The sequence below is a fragment of the Vombatus ursinus genome, unplaced genomic scaffold (assembly GCF_900497805.2).
Source record: "Vombatus ursinus unplaced genomic scaffold, bare-nosed wombat genome assembly UNPS02014870.1, whole genome shotgun sequence".
Taxonomy (NCBI): domain Eukaryota; kingdom Metazoa; phylum Chordata; class Mammalia; order Diprotodontia; family Vombatidae; genus Vombatus; species Vombatus ursinus.
The window spans coordinates 6,509,224-6,529,241 of NW_020954648.1; positions in this window are offsets into that span (position 1 = coordinate 6,509,224).

Genomic DNA, 20,018 nt, shown 5'->3' on the forward strand with positions numbered 1-20,018 from the left:
TGTGAATGCATGGTATCTTTGTTAAAATAAATGATTAGTCTTAGCAGCAGAGTTGTATACAGAACTAAGACCACACTTCTCTGTGGTTATTAGCCCTAGCTACTCTTTCACCTTGGTTTTTTGCTTATAAGAAGGGGAAAAGGAGAGGAAGGAGAACTTGTGAAGGTTCTGCTACATGATGGGCTCTGTACTGAGTGCTTTACAAATATTGTCTCCAACCTCCCAAGAACTCTGAGACAGATGCTAATGTAAAAGCTTGATTAGACACACAAGTGTAATGTATGAGGAATCAAATTGTATTTTGATCATGTGGAGGATAGTTCTTTTTGTGTTTTCATTGAATGATTCAGTCTATCACAGAGATGAGGAGGGACATTGATTGAATCCCCATTTTTACAATGTTTCGAATCCCAAAGGATATGCCAGGACATGAACTCAATCATTTCAGAATCATGTTAATATATTAATTGTATTTATTTTTCATGGTCCTCTGGCATTGTATTTATACCTTATATTCAAGTCAAAGATTGGCATGGGAATAATTTAGGGCCCTTTTGCGGGCAAGCATGAATGCTATTATCTTCTGAATATTCCTTGTTGCTTTTCTGGAATTTCTGAAATAAACCAGAATTCCAAACCTGCAGAATAAAATTTTTATGTAGACCCATTGTTGTATGTCTTCTTCCTTTTCATCTTAAACTCCAGCTCTAGGAAAATATTAAAGTAACAGCTGAGATTTATCTGCCATATTAACAATAATCTGATATTTGTATAACACTTCAAGGTATACAAAGTGCTTTACATATATTGACTAATTTGGGACACAGTCCAAATCCAAATGCTGTATAGGTAGGTCCTGTGGATACTCTTATCGCAACTTTACAAATAAGTAAACAAGCTTGGAGAGGTTAAGTGATTTGCTTATGGTCAAATAGATAACAGATAAGATTTGAACCCAGGTTTTCCTGACTCCAGCTCCAGCATAGCACCATAGAATCTCAGGTGGAAGTAATGTCAGAGGTCAGTTAAGTCAGATCAGTACCTGAATCCTCTTTGTAGCATATCTTGCAAGTGTTCATACTGCCTTGCTTGAAATTCACTGATAATGAGTAACATGCTACCTCTGGATTAAGTTTGAGAAAACTGTTAGGAAGTTTTTCCTTCATTTTTTTACACTGAGCTTTCATTTGCCTTTTTTAAAACTCCTTCTTATTATGTGTAGTTATGCCCTCTGGGAGGCAAGCAGATCTAATTGAATTCATTTTCTATAACCCTTCAGAAATTGGAAGACAGCTATCATATGTCCCCACTAAGGCTTCTTTTCTCCAGCATAAACATCCCCTCTCCATCAGGCTGCTGTCGTGTAAAAGTTTCTTCTTGTCTTTCCTTCTTAATATTTGTAAAAAAGTGCTCAGCACATTACTTGGACATCGCAGATACTAGATAGATGCTTACTCCATTCCCTTTCCCTTTCCCTATTTTTAGCTCTAAAGGGATGGTGGTGAGGATCATGCTGATGATTTATGTGCATGAGACTTCAGCCTTTCTCCTAATGCCTCTAATTCCTGTTACCTTCTAGAGAATCAACTGCCATCTAATTGTGATAGAAAATCTACAACAGGATAGTAGTAAAATGACAACAAAAGAAGCTGATTTGAAAGAAAGGAAGCTATCATTTAAACATCAATCCCTGCAGTGAATTGTCTGGTAATAATATTACTATTGTTACTGATAGTAATAAGGAATTGATTGCTGACATTTGAGAAGGCTTTTCTAATTATGCAATTCTTTTCATGTAGGAACATAGATGCAAAATTGGAAGAGAAATCAGAGCCTATGTAGTCCAACCCTCTCCTCTTACAGGTAAGGAAACTGAGACCCAGCAAAGTTAAGTGGCTTCCCCAAATTCAGGCAAAGTCATACACACCAGAGTCAGAATTTGAACTTAGCTCCTCTGACTGCAGAACCAATTCTCCTCCCACTGTCCCATTGTTACTTTTTAGTTGTTTCAGTTGTGTCAGACTCTTTGTGATCCGATTTGGGGTTTTCTTGGCAAAGATAATGAAGTGATTTGCCATTTCCTTTTCCAACTCATTTTACCTATGAGGAACTGAGGCAAACAGTTAAATGACTTACCCAGGGTCACACAACTAGCTAGTGTCTGAGGCTGGATTTGAACTCAGGATGATGAGTCTTCCTGACTCCAAGCCCAGACCTCATGCAAAGTAACACACACCGGAGTCAGAGTCAATTGTTTCCCCACTGTCTCATACCTAATCTCGATACAAATTACCATTTTGTTCTCACAATGACCAAAATAGGAAGGTGAGTCAGGTATTATTCTAAATTCTATAAGTTTATAGTGATGAGATGATTTTCCCAAGTTCATACAGATAGATAGTAAGCTGAGATTCAAACACACATTTTGTGACTCCAAGTGAAGTCCACTTTCCACTATACCATGTACATCAGACACAGCAGATACAGAAAGGGCTAATACATAGCATTTTAATCAGTTGCGAAGAGTGAAGTGCCTTCCTTACCTTGGATCACTGGGTGTAATAAACCAAACCAGCTTCAGGTTGGGTTGGTGGGTTGAGGTTCAATATTGTAATAACAAGTGATACTTGTAGTCCATCTAACAGTTAATGAAAGGAGAATTACTTAGTCATAGCAGAAAAAGGACAATAAGAGAAAGGGGAAGGGCATGGGTTGAGGATGAAGCATTAATTAAAGCTTGGAATTGTTCATGCTGTTCGTGCGTGGTCAGAAGCCTGATGGAGGAGTTTCCTTGTTTTCTGTCTGTTTCTTTTACTCAGGGATCAGAAAGCTACCTCAACAGCCTGAACCTTACTCCCTTGAGGTAATTAAATCTCAAGGACAGTTTCAATGCCTTTTAAGGAAAAGCCAGTCTAACCAAACAGGACAGGGACTTAGGATATTGTCCTTACCCCAGCAGGAATATCATTAAGAAGCAAATACCACTACAATCTGCATTCCCTGGTCATTTGAGGAGCGGAAGTCAAACTAGTGTAGCTCTGCATCTGTATCTCTATGTTTCCACAGGCATATTTTGTTTTTAGCATCCATAGGAGTCTCTAGGGCTACCAAGTTTCTCTATTTTCCCCATTTTTGACTCATCAGTGGTGCTCAGAAATTTGAGTCTTGGTGAGGGCCAGCTCTTCAATGAAGAGGGTGTGGTGAGTAAGTCTGCTCAGGGCATCAGACTAGGTAATGGAGGGGTATACACATGCATGCACGCATACATACATGTGTATATGAAATGTGATACATGCATCTGTACGTGCATGAGATACATATGTACATATACATATATATGTATACATACTTGAATGTGTGTTTATATGTATGTATGTATATACATATACATATACTACTGATTGTGGTACGCTCAGAAAGTTCAATCACTAACAGTTCTTAGAGTCTTCAATACACCTCTCTGTACTTCTGTATGTTGTGGTGATTCCTTGTATTCTGGGTTATTTGTGAGTCTAGCACAATGTTGCCAGCCATGCCACTGCTTCTGCAACTCTGTGTCAATATATTCTTGTCAAATATTTTCAGTGGTCATTTTTGGGGAAAGTTGAACAGCACCATCCACTGTGAGTGAGAAGCTGTATTAGAATTTTATATATTTGTTTAAAAACAACAACAACAACAACAACAAAAAATAAAGTCTACAGACATCTCACAGAAAGTAGTTAGATTTCAAGTTCAAATAACTGAAAATTTTATTTACACAAGAAAAAAAGAGCTTATTATACTTAGTCATCAAATATGTCATTCAATTCAATTAAAATTCATTTGTTGATGAAACAAACATAACAAAAACAAACAAAAACCCTAACCAAACCTGTCAGCAACCACCCAATAAACTCTGCCCTCTAGAAGCCCACATTCAATTTCCTCAAGCCTCCTTTCTTAAACTGAAAATGGACAGCCTTGCCTTTGTACCCTCATAATCTAGATAATTTCCTTGCTTTAATTTTATAATTATCGTTGCACTTACAGCTTCCAAAATCCAACAAGAAACTTTATTCTTGAGCTACCTGAAAAAAAAAATCAATTCCTGTGATATTTCTGGAATAAATGAAACCTGAGATTTCCAGTTATCTCCTAATAAGCCTTCTGAGATAGTTAGCCTGATGAGCTTGCAGAGAAATAACTTATGGACTGAGGCCTATCAGCATCTTCCAAACAGGGAATCTGGAGTGTCTTCCAAACAAAAAAGCAAGAGTTCATTGTCTTCACAGAATGATTTTAATCCAAGCAATTAATTTACTGCATTTAATTATCCAAAATTCAATTAAGCAAACATTCATCAAATGATGATTCAGGGTATAAGGTCAGACCCCTTCATAAAGATTAAGAACAGGGGACTATGCAAATAGTAACAGCTAGAATGATTGATGAATACCTATGAATGCAAGCTGGCTATGACTCCAAATGAATTCTACCAGTCCCTGTGTTTATCCTTACCTGGTATACTAATGATAAGGTGGTTGGAAATTTTTCGCCCTAGATTGTAGCCTCTGGCTCCATTTTGTATACCTCAATAAAACCTTATAGACATCTAACGTGTAGGCTTTCCCAGAAAGTCAGTGAGTGACCTGAGCTGAACCAGTTGTCTGGGATTCAACAAACCACTCCAGTAATTTCATTTCCTTGAATTGTGCCAAAGCAGGGACTTAGGATGGCAGTGAGCCAGAGACCACACATTTTATACCCTTATATGAGTAGTGACTTATACCTTGTATAGTATTTAATAAATCCTATCATTAGCTTAAAGTAGGTAAGGCTTTCTTTCTGTTTTGTGAAGTCCTAAATTTAATAGCATGTGTCTATTATGTAATGGGTTTGAGGACTTTTTTTTTTAAAAAAAAAACTGGAAAATTGAACAATCCCTGCTCTTCAAATGTTTATGGTCTATCAGAGGAGATAAGCATGCATACAAAACATCAAAGTTAACATCTAATATCTAACAGTTCTAGTTTGAGAAAGAAGAATTGAGGAAACCATATATAAATCATTTGAGGGCAGGGACTATTTCATCCTTGTCTTTTTATCTCCGTTATCTAGTGCAATGCCAATACAGCATCTTGCTTAATATACAATTTACAGGAAAATGTTAGCTATACTTTGTGGATGCAGAAGTTTAAAGTAATGGAGCTTGGACGATATGCCTAAAGTTGGTGAAACTTACCTGTCCTCTGACTCTTGGTTGGATTGATTAAAACTGACATGCTGTGATGAGGTGGAAAGAGTATAAAGCTTAGGTCCTGGTTCTATTACTTATTACCAGGAGGATCTTGGACAAAAGATTTCACCTCCCTCAATCTCAACATCCTCATTTACAAGGTGAGGCATTTGGATTAGATAATCTTAGAGGCCCCTTTCTAGCTTTAAATCTATGATCATTGTGTGTACACATTGGCTTGAGTGTGGCTTCTTTTACAAAGAGTTCTCCCTAAATGATTTGGAATGATGGTGATTTTAACATTCTTTTTGATGAATTTACTTCAATTGGCTTTTGTGGCTTTACTAATTCATCTGTCCATTCTTTCAGAATGGTTGAACCGATCTTGTGAGTAGATACAAGCCAAGGTCATTGGGATAATATACATGGGTGTTCAGTAGTATTAAATGATATGCAGAGATCAAGAAGAATGAGGCCTGGACATATCTCCTATTCCTCTAACAGTGGCCTGTTTTCTCTCATTTGTCAATGTGCACCTTACCTAAATAGTAGACAGTCTTTTTCTTGCTTTGAATATAGTTGAAAAGACCATTTTAAGTTTCAGCTTTATTTTTCAAGTCTCAATTCATTCTGAGATTTATCCTTGCTGGCATTCTTCTTACTGTTCTTTTTTTTTTAATTGAGCCTTAACTATATAACTCTCCTTCCATTATTTCTATGATATCTCAAAATACAATATTTTCATATACTTGTGCAGTCATAATTGTTTTGCAATTATATGATTAAAATTCATTTTTACAACCCTCTTTTCCTTCCAAGTTATTTTCCTGCTTAGATTCTCTAACCATAGGAAAATGACTGTGATCATAGGATTTTTTGAAATCTGTCTTCCTAAATTCTATAGAACATATTTGATGGTGCCCAGTATTACTCTTTCCTACTATTAAAACTCATACTGAACTTGGCATCAGAGGAACCTGAGTATAAATCCCATCTTGGGCATTTACTAGTTATGTGATGGTGTTTAAGTCACATAACTTCTTAAAGTCTCTGTGTTCTTTTCTGTAAAATGGGCATAATGATTCTTACTGGAAAGTGCTCTATAAATATGAATTAGTATTTATTACCATTTCTATGCCCTCTACATTACTAACCAGTTCTTGCAAAATTATCAGAATTTATTCAGGATAAAACTTCTTCCTTTAAAAAAAATCTTGGATGTGGAGCCAAGATGGTGGAGAAAAGTCAGGAAATTGCCTGAGCTCTCTCCAGTTTCCTTTGAAACAATATTAAATTAAGCCTCTTAATTAATTCTGGAGTCACAGAATCCACAAAAAGATGGAATAAAACAAATTTCCAGCCCAAGATAACTTAGAAAGACTTCAGAAAAGATCTGTTTCACTTGGGTAAAAGGGACATATACCCCAGCTCAGGTGGTATCTGGGCAAGCCAGCAGGAGGCTCCCACAAATCAGCAAATGAGGTCCTCTGGTCCTGGCTCAACAGGCCAGCTATGTGGTCTCCAGCCCCAGAGCAGAAGGCAAACTGCCAGCTGCAGAATCCCAAGCCCAACAGGCCCGATTAGGCCAGGTCACACCAGTGTAGTGGGCAAGCCCCAGGACCTCTGAGTGCAAATTCAACACTCCTTCCCAACTATGCCATATTATTGAGGCCATTCTCTGCCTCATTTCTTACCTAGCCTTAATCGCTGAATGGGCATTGCCTCAGTCAAACTGAGACTTGTTAAAGGTCTTAGCTTAAAAAGGCAACTGTATCCAGGGCCATCTCCAGTTGTCCTGAGCTATATCTTACCACTGGGCCCAGATGGATCTGGAAGAGAAAGTGAGGCTGGTGACTTTGCACAGCCCTGTCTCACTTAAATTCAATTCACTTGCATGTCATGGCATCGCTTCCCTGATGTTGTGGTCGTTTTTGAGAATAAAGGACAAATAAAAACAATAACAATATTATTACTTTCTGTTTCCTCTGAATCATTCATAAGGTTCTACAGAGTAGAAGTTGTGGCTCGTCCTTAGGATGGCATTATCTGTTGCATGGCTCTTGAGGCATAAAATGTTTTTTCTCCATTTCCACTTGGCCATTTTCTGTTTATCCTTCTTCCATCTTTGACATTTAATTTCTATTAATCCACAACCTCAGAATCTTTTTAAATTCTGTATCTTTACTAGGTTACTTCTTTTACTTCAAGTAAAAGCTCTTCCTTTATCTAAACTGGAGAGAGAGAGAGACAGAGAGACAGAGAGACAGACACACACACACACACACACACACACACACACACACAGAGAGAGAGAGAGAGACAGAGAGAGAGACAGAGAGAGAGACAGAGAGAGAGAATAAAAGGTAACAAGACTTAAAGATCACCTAAGGTGTCAAAGTCAAATAGTAGTGGGGCCACTAATCCATACATAAGGTTCCCTGCAGGTTACATAATGAATTAACTTTAAAATGTAATGTTAGCTGTGTTTTATTGTTTTTATTTATTTTGTTAAATATTTTCCAATTACATTTTATTTTTGTTCAGACAGCATTCAGTTGTGTTGCCAGCAACTACTGGCTATGTTTTGACACCTCCAATCTTATCTTCTCCTCTCATTTCACAGAAGTGGCAATTAAGGTGCCACAAAAGAAAATGAATTTCCAAGAGTCACACAAGTAAGAAGTATCAGAGCTGAGACTTGAACCCAAGTTCTTGGATTCTAAGTCCAATAACTTGTCATTAAGGTATGAAGTTTCCTCTAGAATTAAGAGAAGCTTATATTTTATGGATGTATAATTGGTGGCTATACCTAAGCAGAAAATTGTTGTTTCCTGGAGGTTCCTACAATAACTCTGCTGATTTCCATATTTATTTGACATCTGGATAAGCTAGCATTCTTTTATATCTGTCTTGGAAATTCTCCTGATAAATGTAAATTATCTTTCTGCTCCTTAACAATAAGTTGTCTTATCTACTCATGTGATGACTACTTACAAACTAGCTTGCCTCTACTCCTTCTCTACCTGCCAACCTATTTCTTACTGTGGGTAGTTAGAAAAGAGTCAATATCTTTCTTCTAAAACAAATAATTTATTAGACTACCTCATTAAATCTCTTGCTGAACTTTAAGGACCCCTTTTCTACAAGCCAAAAACAAATCCAAAAAGTATATGCTGTGAATGGATGTTAGTGGAAAACATGCTAGGCTTGTGGACAAGAGGGCTGGGTTTGCATACCAATTCAAGACTGCTATTTGTGACCTTGCATTTCTCTTCTGTCAAATAGATAAAATCACTGCAGTATTTAACTTACAAAGTTGCAATAAGGAAAAGTGATCTATAAACCAATGAGCAGTGTTCTGCAACATTGCCTTATCTGTTCCCATATGGTTCTTTGCAAATTTCCTAGTACTCCAAAGAAGGCTGCTTTTGAAATGACTTCTACCTTTCCTTGTCCTTAGCAGATAATATAATACTTACCTTGCTAATAAGTGTAAGTAATTGCCTAGTTGTCCAATTCTCCCTACTAGAAAAAAGTTGAAGTGCCTGACATAGTAGACACTTAATAAATGCTTGTTGATTAATTTATTGATTGAACAGATGGACACAAAAAAACCAACATAAACAATATTCTAAGAAACATTTCTATAATATTTCTATCTTGGTTATTCACTTATCTACAAATGGGAAGGGCATCTGAAATGTATATACTAAAGATCCAAGATTTTCCTCCCATAGATGTTTTATTAGATCACATTTCTATTGTTTTATTTCATAGTCCTGGTTTCTAAGAGGGAAAAATAATGCCAAACCTCTTCAGGGACTCTGTCTTTTATTGTCTCCTTCTAAAGATATTTTGTCCTTGTGTTTCTCAGTTCTCAGTAGCTGAACAAGTGACTTACTTGTCTGAGGCCATCCATTTCCTATATTTAGAAAAATATGAAATAATTTTTACTGTCGGAAAGTTCTTTACTACAAGAATCATCTCAGTTTAGACTTTGTTCTTGACCCAGGACAAGTGTAGAGGATGAACTCTTAGAATCAACAGAGTAGAAGGGTCTCCTTGATGACTCTCTGTCCTCTCCTCCCCACTGCAAAAGCTTATCAGACATTCTGAAGACAAGAACATGTCCGTGGTGACCTCAGTACAGTCAAGAGATGAGGTCCTCACTTTGAGTCAAGAAACCAAGATTTTGTGCTAATAAATGTGTGTGATCCCCCTGTTCCATAAGGACTAGAGGGGAAGAGCCTCTAAAATGATTGGAGAAGATGAGGCCAACTAAGTGATTCTAGAGTTTTCAGGATAAAAGTCCTCAGCATGCCCTGAGAAACTTCCATAAGTTATCTCTTTAGAACAGTGGGTGTTCGGTGTGACCCAGTGGGTCAGAACTGTCTAATTCTTCCCCAGACTCCTGTCTAGGTATGTTTTAAACCCTATCTTGTCCCTGATACCAGTTAGCTTCCCTAATTTGTATCCAACTCAGGAGTTCTTGACGTGGGGTCTATAAACTTGTTTTTTTAAAATAGATTTTGATAATTGTACTTCAATATGATTAGTTTCCTTTGTAATCCTATGTATTTTATTTCATACATTTAAAAACATTATTCTGAGAAGGTGACCATAGGTTTCACTAGACTGCCAAAGGGGTCCAGGCCACAAACATGTTAAAAAATCCTAGTCTAACAACCCCAACTAAACTCTATGTCAATATCTTGTTATAATCTATGCTAAATTAGGCTACCCTTTACACCTGTTGCCCAGTTCCTCTTATTGGTAGCCTGGCTTCCCAGCCAACTTCCCAACACCTCTGGTATGGGGCCAAATATTGAAAAGGAATAAATCTCTCAAATAGGATTTATTGTCACCCTAGCAAAGGGGCAGGACTTCTTCAAAGTGAACATTAGCCAAAATACTAAGACTGTCATTGACTATTGAAAAATTGCCAGGGATCAGTCCAGCTTCCAACATGTAGCTCTTCATAGGACTGCCAAGGAAGCCACATCACTCCAACAAGAGGAGGTCAGCTATCCTCTGTGCTTGTTCTGTTTCCAACCACCAAATAAGTCATAAGGAAAGCTCTGATCTTTGGTAACCTTACCTTCAAAAAGAATTGCTAATCAAAAATCTCTCTAGCAAACAGATGATAGCAGTGACCTTAATCAAAAAAAAAACATTCTTACCTCTGAGAATCTAAAGACTTATGGGCTTCACCTATCTCTCTTTAAGTGTTTGCAATGCCCTTTGATATGCTTTTGATTTCCAGAAGTATATGAACTCTATGGTGTGGTTTCCACTAAAGTTTTACTTATATTAATATTCTGTGAGTTTCAATGACTGCAGAAAATGTGATGTTTTAAGGTTTTGTGGGATTCAAATTCTCTGCATTGTTTAAGGCCTACGTAATATCATGCATCCTACTTGAAACCCTCCATTTAGCTCATTTCCCATAACACTTAATGACTCTATTACATATGCAGGTATTTTGTCATACTTATGTCAGGTGTATCTTGTTTTCTGAATTAGACTAAGTTCTTCAAGGGCAAGGTATAAGCCATTACTTGAAGATATGTGGCTAAGCCAGGACATTAGGTAACCTGCTGTGACTATGTAAGCTTCTCAGTTTTGACAAGGAAGAATTATGTGGGGTACTCAAACAGCTACCATAAAAATGGGACTCAGACAGGACAAATGGAGACCTAAGTGGTCTACATTTAAATATTCTATGAATTTGCCTCCTGTTCTAGTAGTACTAGTACTACTACTAGAACCCCCACTAACATCAACCCTCCCCCAGGACCTGCTTTCCTTACTCATCTTAGTCTCCTAGATTTTTATCTTCCAAACATATGTTAGCACACACCTGACCTGAAAGTCTGGTTTAGGCTCCCTTGACCTTTGAATTCAGAGCTCAGCTCTTCTAACCCCAAATAGGGATTGCTCTTTTTCGTGTAATCCCTTGCATATGAAATCCCTTCCTTAGATAGAATATAAAACAAGGTCTTTATCTTCTCTTTGTTATACCTTATTAAGGCTATCAAAAGAAAAGAAAGTTGGGAGAATGAGGCTAAATTACTATTTAATGAAAAAAGTCATATTATTTTCTGATAAACACTAATATTCTTTGATTTGGATGAGTGTAGAAACTAAGAGTCAAGTAAATAATGTCCCAGGCTGCAGAATGAACTTGCAAATGTTAAGAAAGAGCCACTATTCATTAGAGAAATGCAAATTAAAACAACTCTGAGATACCTCCTCGTACCAAAATATTGGTTAACGTGACAGAAAAGAAAAATTATGAGTGTTTGAAGGGATGTGGAAAAAAGGCACACTAATGCCCTGTTAGTGATGTTGTGAACTAATTCAACCACTCTGGAGAACAACTGGGAATTACACCCAAAGGAACATAAAACTGTGCATACCTTTTGATGCAGAAATACCTCTATTATGTCTCTATCCCAGTGAAATCAGAAAACAGGGAAAAGGACCTATTTTTACAAGAATATTTGTAGCATTTTTTTGTGGTAACATCAATTGGGGAATGGCTAAAAAAGCTGTAGGATGTGATTGTATTGGAATACTGGTATGCCATAAGAAGTGACAATCAGAATGGTTTCCAAAAAATCTGGGAAGTCTTATATGAACTGATGAAAGTGAAATCAGCAGAACCAGGAGAACATTGTACACAGTAATAACAATGTTCTAAGGATGATCATCTGTGAAAGAATTAGCTACTTTTGATCAAGACAATTCCAAGGTCCAAGGCAATTCCAAAGAACTCGTGATGAAAAATGTTATCCTCCTCCAGAGAGAGAACTGATAAACTCTGAATGCAGATTGAGGCATAGTTTTTAAAAACGCTTTGTTTTTCTATGTGTGTATGTGTACTTTCTTTTGCAACATGGCTAATACGTCTTGCATGACTTTGTATGTATCATTGATATCATATTGCCTACCTTCTCATGCGTGAAGAAATGCAGGAAAGAATGTGGAACTCAAAATTTTAAAATACGAATGTTAAAATATTTTTCATATAATTGTGAAATATTTAATGAAATAAAAATATTTTTAAAAAGCTAGAAAAATTGGCTCTCTGGGAGTTCATATTCAAATTGGAGTGAAAATACATAGAGGAGGTTTCAGCTAAAAAGTCAGATGGACAGGTTCTTTGATTTTTAGGGTACAGTGACAAGGCAGATGGTAATGCATCATCTTTAATATAATTTCCCTTAATTGGCTTCCCTAATATTGGTTTCTGATATCTAACCATTTGACAGTTCCAGTGACTTTGGTGCAAGACCTTTCTTTTCTAGATTTTTATTAGTTATGGATGCACAGTAATAGAGGCTATAACACCTATAAAGGGAGTTAGCAGGTCGCATCTCCACAGAAGTTGCTCCCTTGGATAATACCTGTAGAACTCAGGTTGGGAATGAGGCCAATTATCTGGGGAGTGCAAGCAAGGTAGGTACACCTTTACACTGAAAATGTACTTTGTAGTATACTAAAATCCATATTCTTTTACAGGCATATCCATGTATGTTTCTTGGGTTTTTAGCTTTAGTTGGTGGCAATCTTTATCCCAAGATAAATATTCCCACTTAATCCCCCTCCCCAGTTTATTGCCATATATTTCAAAAGGAAAATATGTGTAATTCTAAATAGCTTGTTAAATATTCCAAGCTAATGTGGTTAATGGCCCTACTGATATCCTCTTCTTACATGCTACCGATCTAAATTTTGCCCACTTTTCAAATCTCGTGCCAGACTCCAACTCTTACCTGAATATTGTCTCTACTCTTTCAAAACAACATGGAAGAGGTGCAGATTTTCTAACCACAACACTGAAGATAAACTAGTTGTTTGGGCACCTACCTTTCATGCATTCTGTAATGACCGAGAGTACCATTGAAGTCAAACTCAAACTCTGGGAAATTGGGGTAGAAGTTGACAGGGAATTTAGGGCAATGGGATAGGCCATACCTCTCTCCAGAGATAGTACTGAATTCAGCTGAAGCTCAAATAGGAGGTACCTCACTAATAGAATATACATGCATCTGGTATCTGACGTACAGGCTGGGCTGGTATTAGACCTTTGTCTGCGTTTCTGGACCTTTTGGCATTTGCGTAACACCTGAGGTTTACTGGTGTACTCACAGTTATTAAATTGCGTTGATAAGTACAGAGCACAGGAAGGAATTTCTAGTGAAAGGAAAAGTGTGAGTAAAACCACAGAGACAGGGTGGTACTGGTAAAAAGCTCTTCCTTTTGCATCTCTTATGTTAAATAATTTTTCCTGTTCTTCCTCTCCTTTTCTCCTTCTCCCAGTACATCCCTCTTTTTCATCCCTTAATTTTTTTTTCAAATCACACCTGTGCCCTCTTTTAATGTATACTCCTTTTAACTTATAATGATAAAGTTCTTAGGAGTTTTAAGTATTGTCCTCCCATATAGGAATGTAAGCAGTTTAACCATATTGAGGTCCTTGTGATTTTTCTTTCATGTTTAAATTTTTGTGCTTCTCTTGAGTCTTGTCTTTGAACATCAAATTTTCTTTTTTTTAAAATAGCATTTTATTTCCCCCCCAGTTACATGTCAAGACAATTTTAGCATTCATTTTTACAAGATTTTGAGTTCCAAATTTTTCTCCCTCCCTCCCTCCCTTCCACTATTTCTAAAATGGTAGGCAATTTGATATAGGTTATACATGTGCTATCATGTAAAACATATTTCCTTATTAGTTTCAGTTGTGAAAGAAGAAACAGATCAGAAGGGGAAAAACATGATAAAGAATAAAGTAAGTGGGGGCAACTGGGTGGTGCAGTGGATAGAACACCAGCTCTGGATTCAGGAGGACTGGAGTTCAAATCTGGCCTTAGACACTTGACACACACTAGCTGTGTGACCGTGGGCAAGTCACTTAACCCCAATTGCCTCACAAAAAAAAGAATAAAGTAAGTGAAAAAAGTATGTTTCAATCTGTATTTAGAGTGCATTAGTTCTTTATCTGGTTGTGGGTAGCATTTTCCTTAGTGAGTCCTTTGTACTTGTGTTGGATCATTGTATTGCTGAGAAGAGCTGAGTCATTCATAGTTTGATCATCACACAATGTTGCCGATACTGTGTAAAATGTTTTCCTGGTTCTGCTCATTTCACTTTGTATCAGTTCATACAAGTCTTTCCAGGTTTTTCTGGTCTGCCTGTTCATTATTTCTTATTGCGGAATAGTATTCCATTACATTCATATACCACAGCTTATCACTTACTAGCTGTGTGATCTTGGGCAAGTCATTTAACTTCATTGCCTAGCAAAACAAAACAAAACCAAAAAACCACATACCACAATTAGTTCAGCTATTCCCCAATTGATGGACACCCCCTCAATTTCCAGTATTTTGCTACCATGAAAAGGGATACTATATATATTCTTGCACATGTAGGTCCCTTCCCATTTTTTATGATCTCTTCGGAATATAGACTTAGTAGAAGTATTGCTGGATCAAAGGGTATGCACAATTTGGTTGTCCTTTGGACATAGTTCCAAATTGCTCTCCTGAATGGTTGCATCAGTTCACAACTCCACCAACAGTGAGTTAGTGTCCCCATTTTCCCACCTCCTCTCTAACTTTTATCATTTTCCTTTTTTTGTCATATTAACCAATCTAATAGGTGTGAGGTGGTACCTCAGAGTTGTTTTTATTTGTATTTATCTAGTCAAAAGTAATTTAGAGCACTTCTTCGTATGCCTATAGGTAGTTTTGATTTCTTAATCTGAAAACTGCCTGTTCATATCCTTTGACCAGTTATCAATTGGGAAATGACATATTTGACTCAGTTCTCTATATATTTGAGAAATGAGGAAGACTCTGGTTTTTGATCCACTCTGCTATCCGTTTCCATTTTATGGGAGAGTTCATCCCATTCATATTCACAGTTATGATTAGTAACTATGTATTTCCTTCCATCCTATTTTTCCTCCTGTTTGTCCTCTCTCTCCTTTCACCCTTTCCCTCCTCAGCAGTGTTTTGCTTCTGTCTACTGCCTCTCCTAGTCTACCCTCTCTTCTGTCATTCATTTCTACTTCCCCCCGTTTACTTGATATCTTCCCCTCCTACTTCTCTGTCAGATAAAATAGATCAAAGCCAAATTTTCTCTTCAACTCTGTCCTTTCATCAGGAGTGCTTGAAAGTTTTCTATTTCAATAAATGTCCATTTTTCCCTTGAAAGATTATACTCAGATATCCTGGGTAGATAATTTCTTGGTTGAAATCCTAGCTCATTTGCCTTCAAAAAATGCCATGTCCCAAACCCTCCAATCTTTTAGTGTGGAAGCTACTGAATCTTGTGTGATCCTGACTGTGGCTCGATGATATCTGAATTGATTGTTTCTGGCTGCTTGCAATATTTTCTCCTTGACCTGGGAACTCTGCAATTTGGCTATAATATTCCTGGAAGTTTTCATTTTGGGATTTATTTCAGGAGGTGGATTCTCAATTTTTATCTTATTCTCTGGTTCAAGGATATCAGGGCAGTGTCCCTTAATAATTTCTTAAAATATGTTGCCTAGACTTTTTTTTTTTGATAATGGCTTTCAGGAAGTCCAGTGCAATAATTCTTAAATTATCTCTCCTGTATCTATTTTCCAGGCCAGTTGTTTTTTCAATGAGATTTTCACATTTTCTTGTTTTTTTCATTTTATTGACTTTGTTTTATCATTTCTGAATGTCTCATTGAGTCATTAGCTTCCAGTTGCGCAATTCTAAATTTTAAGGCATTATTTCCTTCAGTGAGCTTTTGTACCTCTTTTTCCATTTGACCAATTCTGATTTTTAAGGAGTTCTCTTCAGTAGATTTTTTAAAAAAAATTTTGCTTCTTTTACCATTTGGCAAATTCTACTTTTTAAGATATTATTTTCTTCAGTATTTTTGTGACTCTTTTACCAAGCCATTGACTCTCATTTCATAGTTTTCTTGCATCACTATAATTTCTTTCCCCAAATTTTCTTCTACCTCTGTTATTTGATTTTTAAATCCTTTTTTGATATCTTTCAGAAATTCTTTTTGGCCTTGTATCCAATTCACATTTTTCTTTGAGGCTTTACTTGTAGGTGTTTTCACTTCATATTCTCTTATGAGTTTTTGTCTTGATCTTTCATATTACCTTTTTATGGTCAGGTTATTTTTTGTTATTTGCTCATTTTCCAACCTACTTCTTGACTTTTAGCTTTATTTTAAATTTGCGTTCTGTTCCTGTGGTGGAGGGAGCACTGTCCTAAGCTCCAGGTTTTTCATTCTGCTCTTTTCAGAGCTAATTCTTTGGGTGGTGGTGGGGAGGGGGAGGTATCTGTAAGTTTTTGGTACTTTTAAGGCAGTTTAATCCAAGGAAAGGTGTGATCACTGCTCTCCTGGACTGTGCTCTGCTATCTACCCAGGAAGGGATCTTATTCCCCAGTAGTTGCAAGTGCTAGTGCTCTTCTTGCCCCTGGAACTGTGACCAAGTCCCCTCCTCCCCTGCAGCCACACTCACTAATACTGCTTTCTGCCTTGGAACTGAGACCAGAGCTCCTGCATCCTTGTGAGTGATCAAAAGCACTCTTCTCTGCCCTGAAACTATGACCAGGGCCACTGCACTCCTGTGGCCACACGTGCCAGTGCTTCTCTTCTCCCTGGAACTGCAGTCCAGAAATGTGTGGAACATATAACAGGGCCTTGCATCCGCTGCCAGCAAAGGGCCATCTATAATCTCTTCCTGAACAGTTGTCTAACCCCTTTACCTTTTATGAGCTGAGAGCTTACAAAGATGCTACTGCTGCTATCACAACCACCTCCAAGGCCAGTGCTGGTGTTGCCATGGTGATGTTGCTGTGGCAGTGTTGCCGTGGCCTGCCTGATCTGCACTGTGCTCCAGGCCAACTACCACTCTGGTATGACAGACTTTTCCTGCCAGCCTTCTAAGTTGTCTTATGCTTGAAAAATGTCTCACCCTGACCTTTTTTTTTTGTTTCTCCCACTCCAGAACTCAATCTGAGGTGTTATTTTAAAATTGTTTGGAGGGTAATACCTCAAGAGTTCAGCTGAGTTGTTGCCACCAATGCCCTACCATCTTGATTTTTTTTTTTTTTTGGTATATGGATACGGATATATGTTGTGAGAGTTTTTAAAATTACTAAATAGTAGGAGTTGTTGGAGAATCCATGACAGGGACAAAAATAATGTTTGTAATTTTTTTTTTATTAAAGAAGAAAAAAATAAATTACATCTTATGAATTCCCTTCAAACCTCTAGGAGCACAGTCCTGAAGATATGGTGATAAAATTCACCTTGGATATACATTCAACTCTTCTTATTGTTTAATTATATCTCAAAGCACATCTCACTTTTCTTGAGGGTTTGTTGGCTTATGATTTCACTTTGAATTATTAAGATCTGATAATGCTTAGTCAAGAGAAGATCTGAAAAGGCAGTTGATATTTCTCATTGCAAGTGGCAGTAAAGTGACATGGGAAGCCTTGTGTCAGAAGTTTTAGTAGATTGTTGAAAGAAATGAAAAAGTTAAATAGGAAACCTGTTAGTTTTAAATGACTAGGAAACCCTGTATTTGGAAAGTACTGAAAAATTTACCTTTAGGTTTTAGAGTTTTGACTCTTTAGTAATGACTTAGTAGATCATCTGAAAGAGTTTGGCTAAGTAAGTCATAGTTAGCTAGGAGGAAGAGGCAATAGCAGGGGTTACTTAGGGTAAAATGGAGATGTGTCTCATTTCCTCTTTACTCCTTTTTATTTTTGAAGGCAATAACTAATATCTTCATATCCACTTCCAAGTATATCTAAATGTGTGTTTATGCATATGTTTACATGGATAACAATGGTGATAAATTACTTCTACACAGCTCTTTACAATTTACAAAATATCATCATAACAGCCCCGTGAAAGTAAAAGCCTTGGATTTGGAGTCAGAAGACTTGGATTTGAGTCATGTCATTTACACTTACTTAATTTGTGATTTGGATAAATCACTGAATGTCTCTAGATCTTGGTTTCTTTAACTATACAATGAGGGTGAACTAGGTGGCATCCAAGGTTCTTCCCACCTTAAATCTAATATATTAAGATCAATAAAATAGGTAGAGATGGAAAATATTATCTGGCCCATTTTATATATGATGAAACAGCATCAGAGAGGTGAAGTGCTTTGCCCAATGACAAATAGCAAGTATGGGGGAGAGCATGGTCTTTAACTCATATCTGTGACTCCATGTCTAGTGTTATATCCAGTGCAACATATTGTGTTTCAATTGTAATCAATATTTATGCATAATCACTCTATACATTTAGATTTGCCAAGCTAGACTTCAAAATAATATTCCTGTCTGAGTACCATACCTATAATTTGTCCAAATTCCAACAATTGTTTATTATTTAGTTTATTATTATGTGCACAAATGGTTTTGACTTTTCCTAATAAAGATAATTAAATATCAGATGATCATATAGTTTAGGAAATTATACTTTTCCTCCTATTACAAGAAAAATTCACTAATATAAAACATGGGAGTTAACATATAACTTTAATGTATAATATTTAATTTTTTTTATATTAGACTTCCAATTTCATTGAAATGAGAATTCCCAGTGAGGAAACCACTGCTAGAGTAGATGGGGATCAAATAGTCAAAGAAAATTGCCTAAGGTACTGATAAATTAAATATTTGGGGGCACATAGGGGTAGTACTTGAACACAGGTCTTCCTGACCCTGATAGCTTTCTGTCTACTACATTATGCTACCTTTCAAATATGCTTTGTTGTCCAGCAAAAATACTGCTATAATAGCTCATTAAGGCATGAAGGTGACCCTGGGTACTCGAAAGCTATGCCAACAGAACAAAGTCTGGCAGATCCTACCAAGCTGGAAAGGCTTTGAGAACAGTCCTAAGAATAAACTGTATGTCATCTGAAAGCTACCCTTTCTATATTAGGAGAGGCTATCACTGTGTTGGCAGTGGTTTGACACATTTTTGGTGACAGCAACTTTCAGAAATCATTTAGAGAAAAGGAACAAGAGAAGGGAAGGGAACAAGTATCCATTAATCTTTTTCTATGTGCCAGGCACTGTGCAAAAGCACTTTATAACTATTAACTCATTTGATCTATACAATAACCCTATGAGGTAGATTCTATTCTTAACCCCATTTTATAGTTGAGGAAACTTAGGCAGGCAGAGGTCTAAGTGATTTGATCAGAGTCACACAACTATTAACTATCTGAGGCCAGATTTGAACTTGGGTCTTCCTGACTCTAGGATTATTACAGTCTGTTTTAGTGGAGTTAAGACAAGAAACTACAAAAAGAAAACAACAAAACTATGGATAGAAAGGAAGAGATCTCAACTCTGTGTTGGGAGGGGACCCTACTGAAGAATACTCCCAGATATATTCTGTAATGGGAGATGAGCACCTTATAATGGGTATATCCTGAAAGACTTAGAGAAACCATCTTCTCTGAGACAGTGTTGTTACTATATTGAAGACATCTATCATCAGGAGAAATCAGGGTTCCTTGGGGCAATCATAATCCATAACAATAGGAAAGCATGAACTCAGAGAGAATATCCCATGGCATAGAAAACAATCACAGTAAGGACAGGGGATAGAATTGAATCATACTGTCAGGGATCCAGGAAAATTATTGCCATGAGGCAATACTTCTATCTTTCTACAGCAATTGATACTTTTAAGAGTGAGGTGTAATACAAAAATGAATTAGGTGTATGATATACAAGACTAGCAGAAATTGTTAAGGATA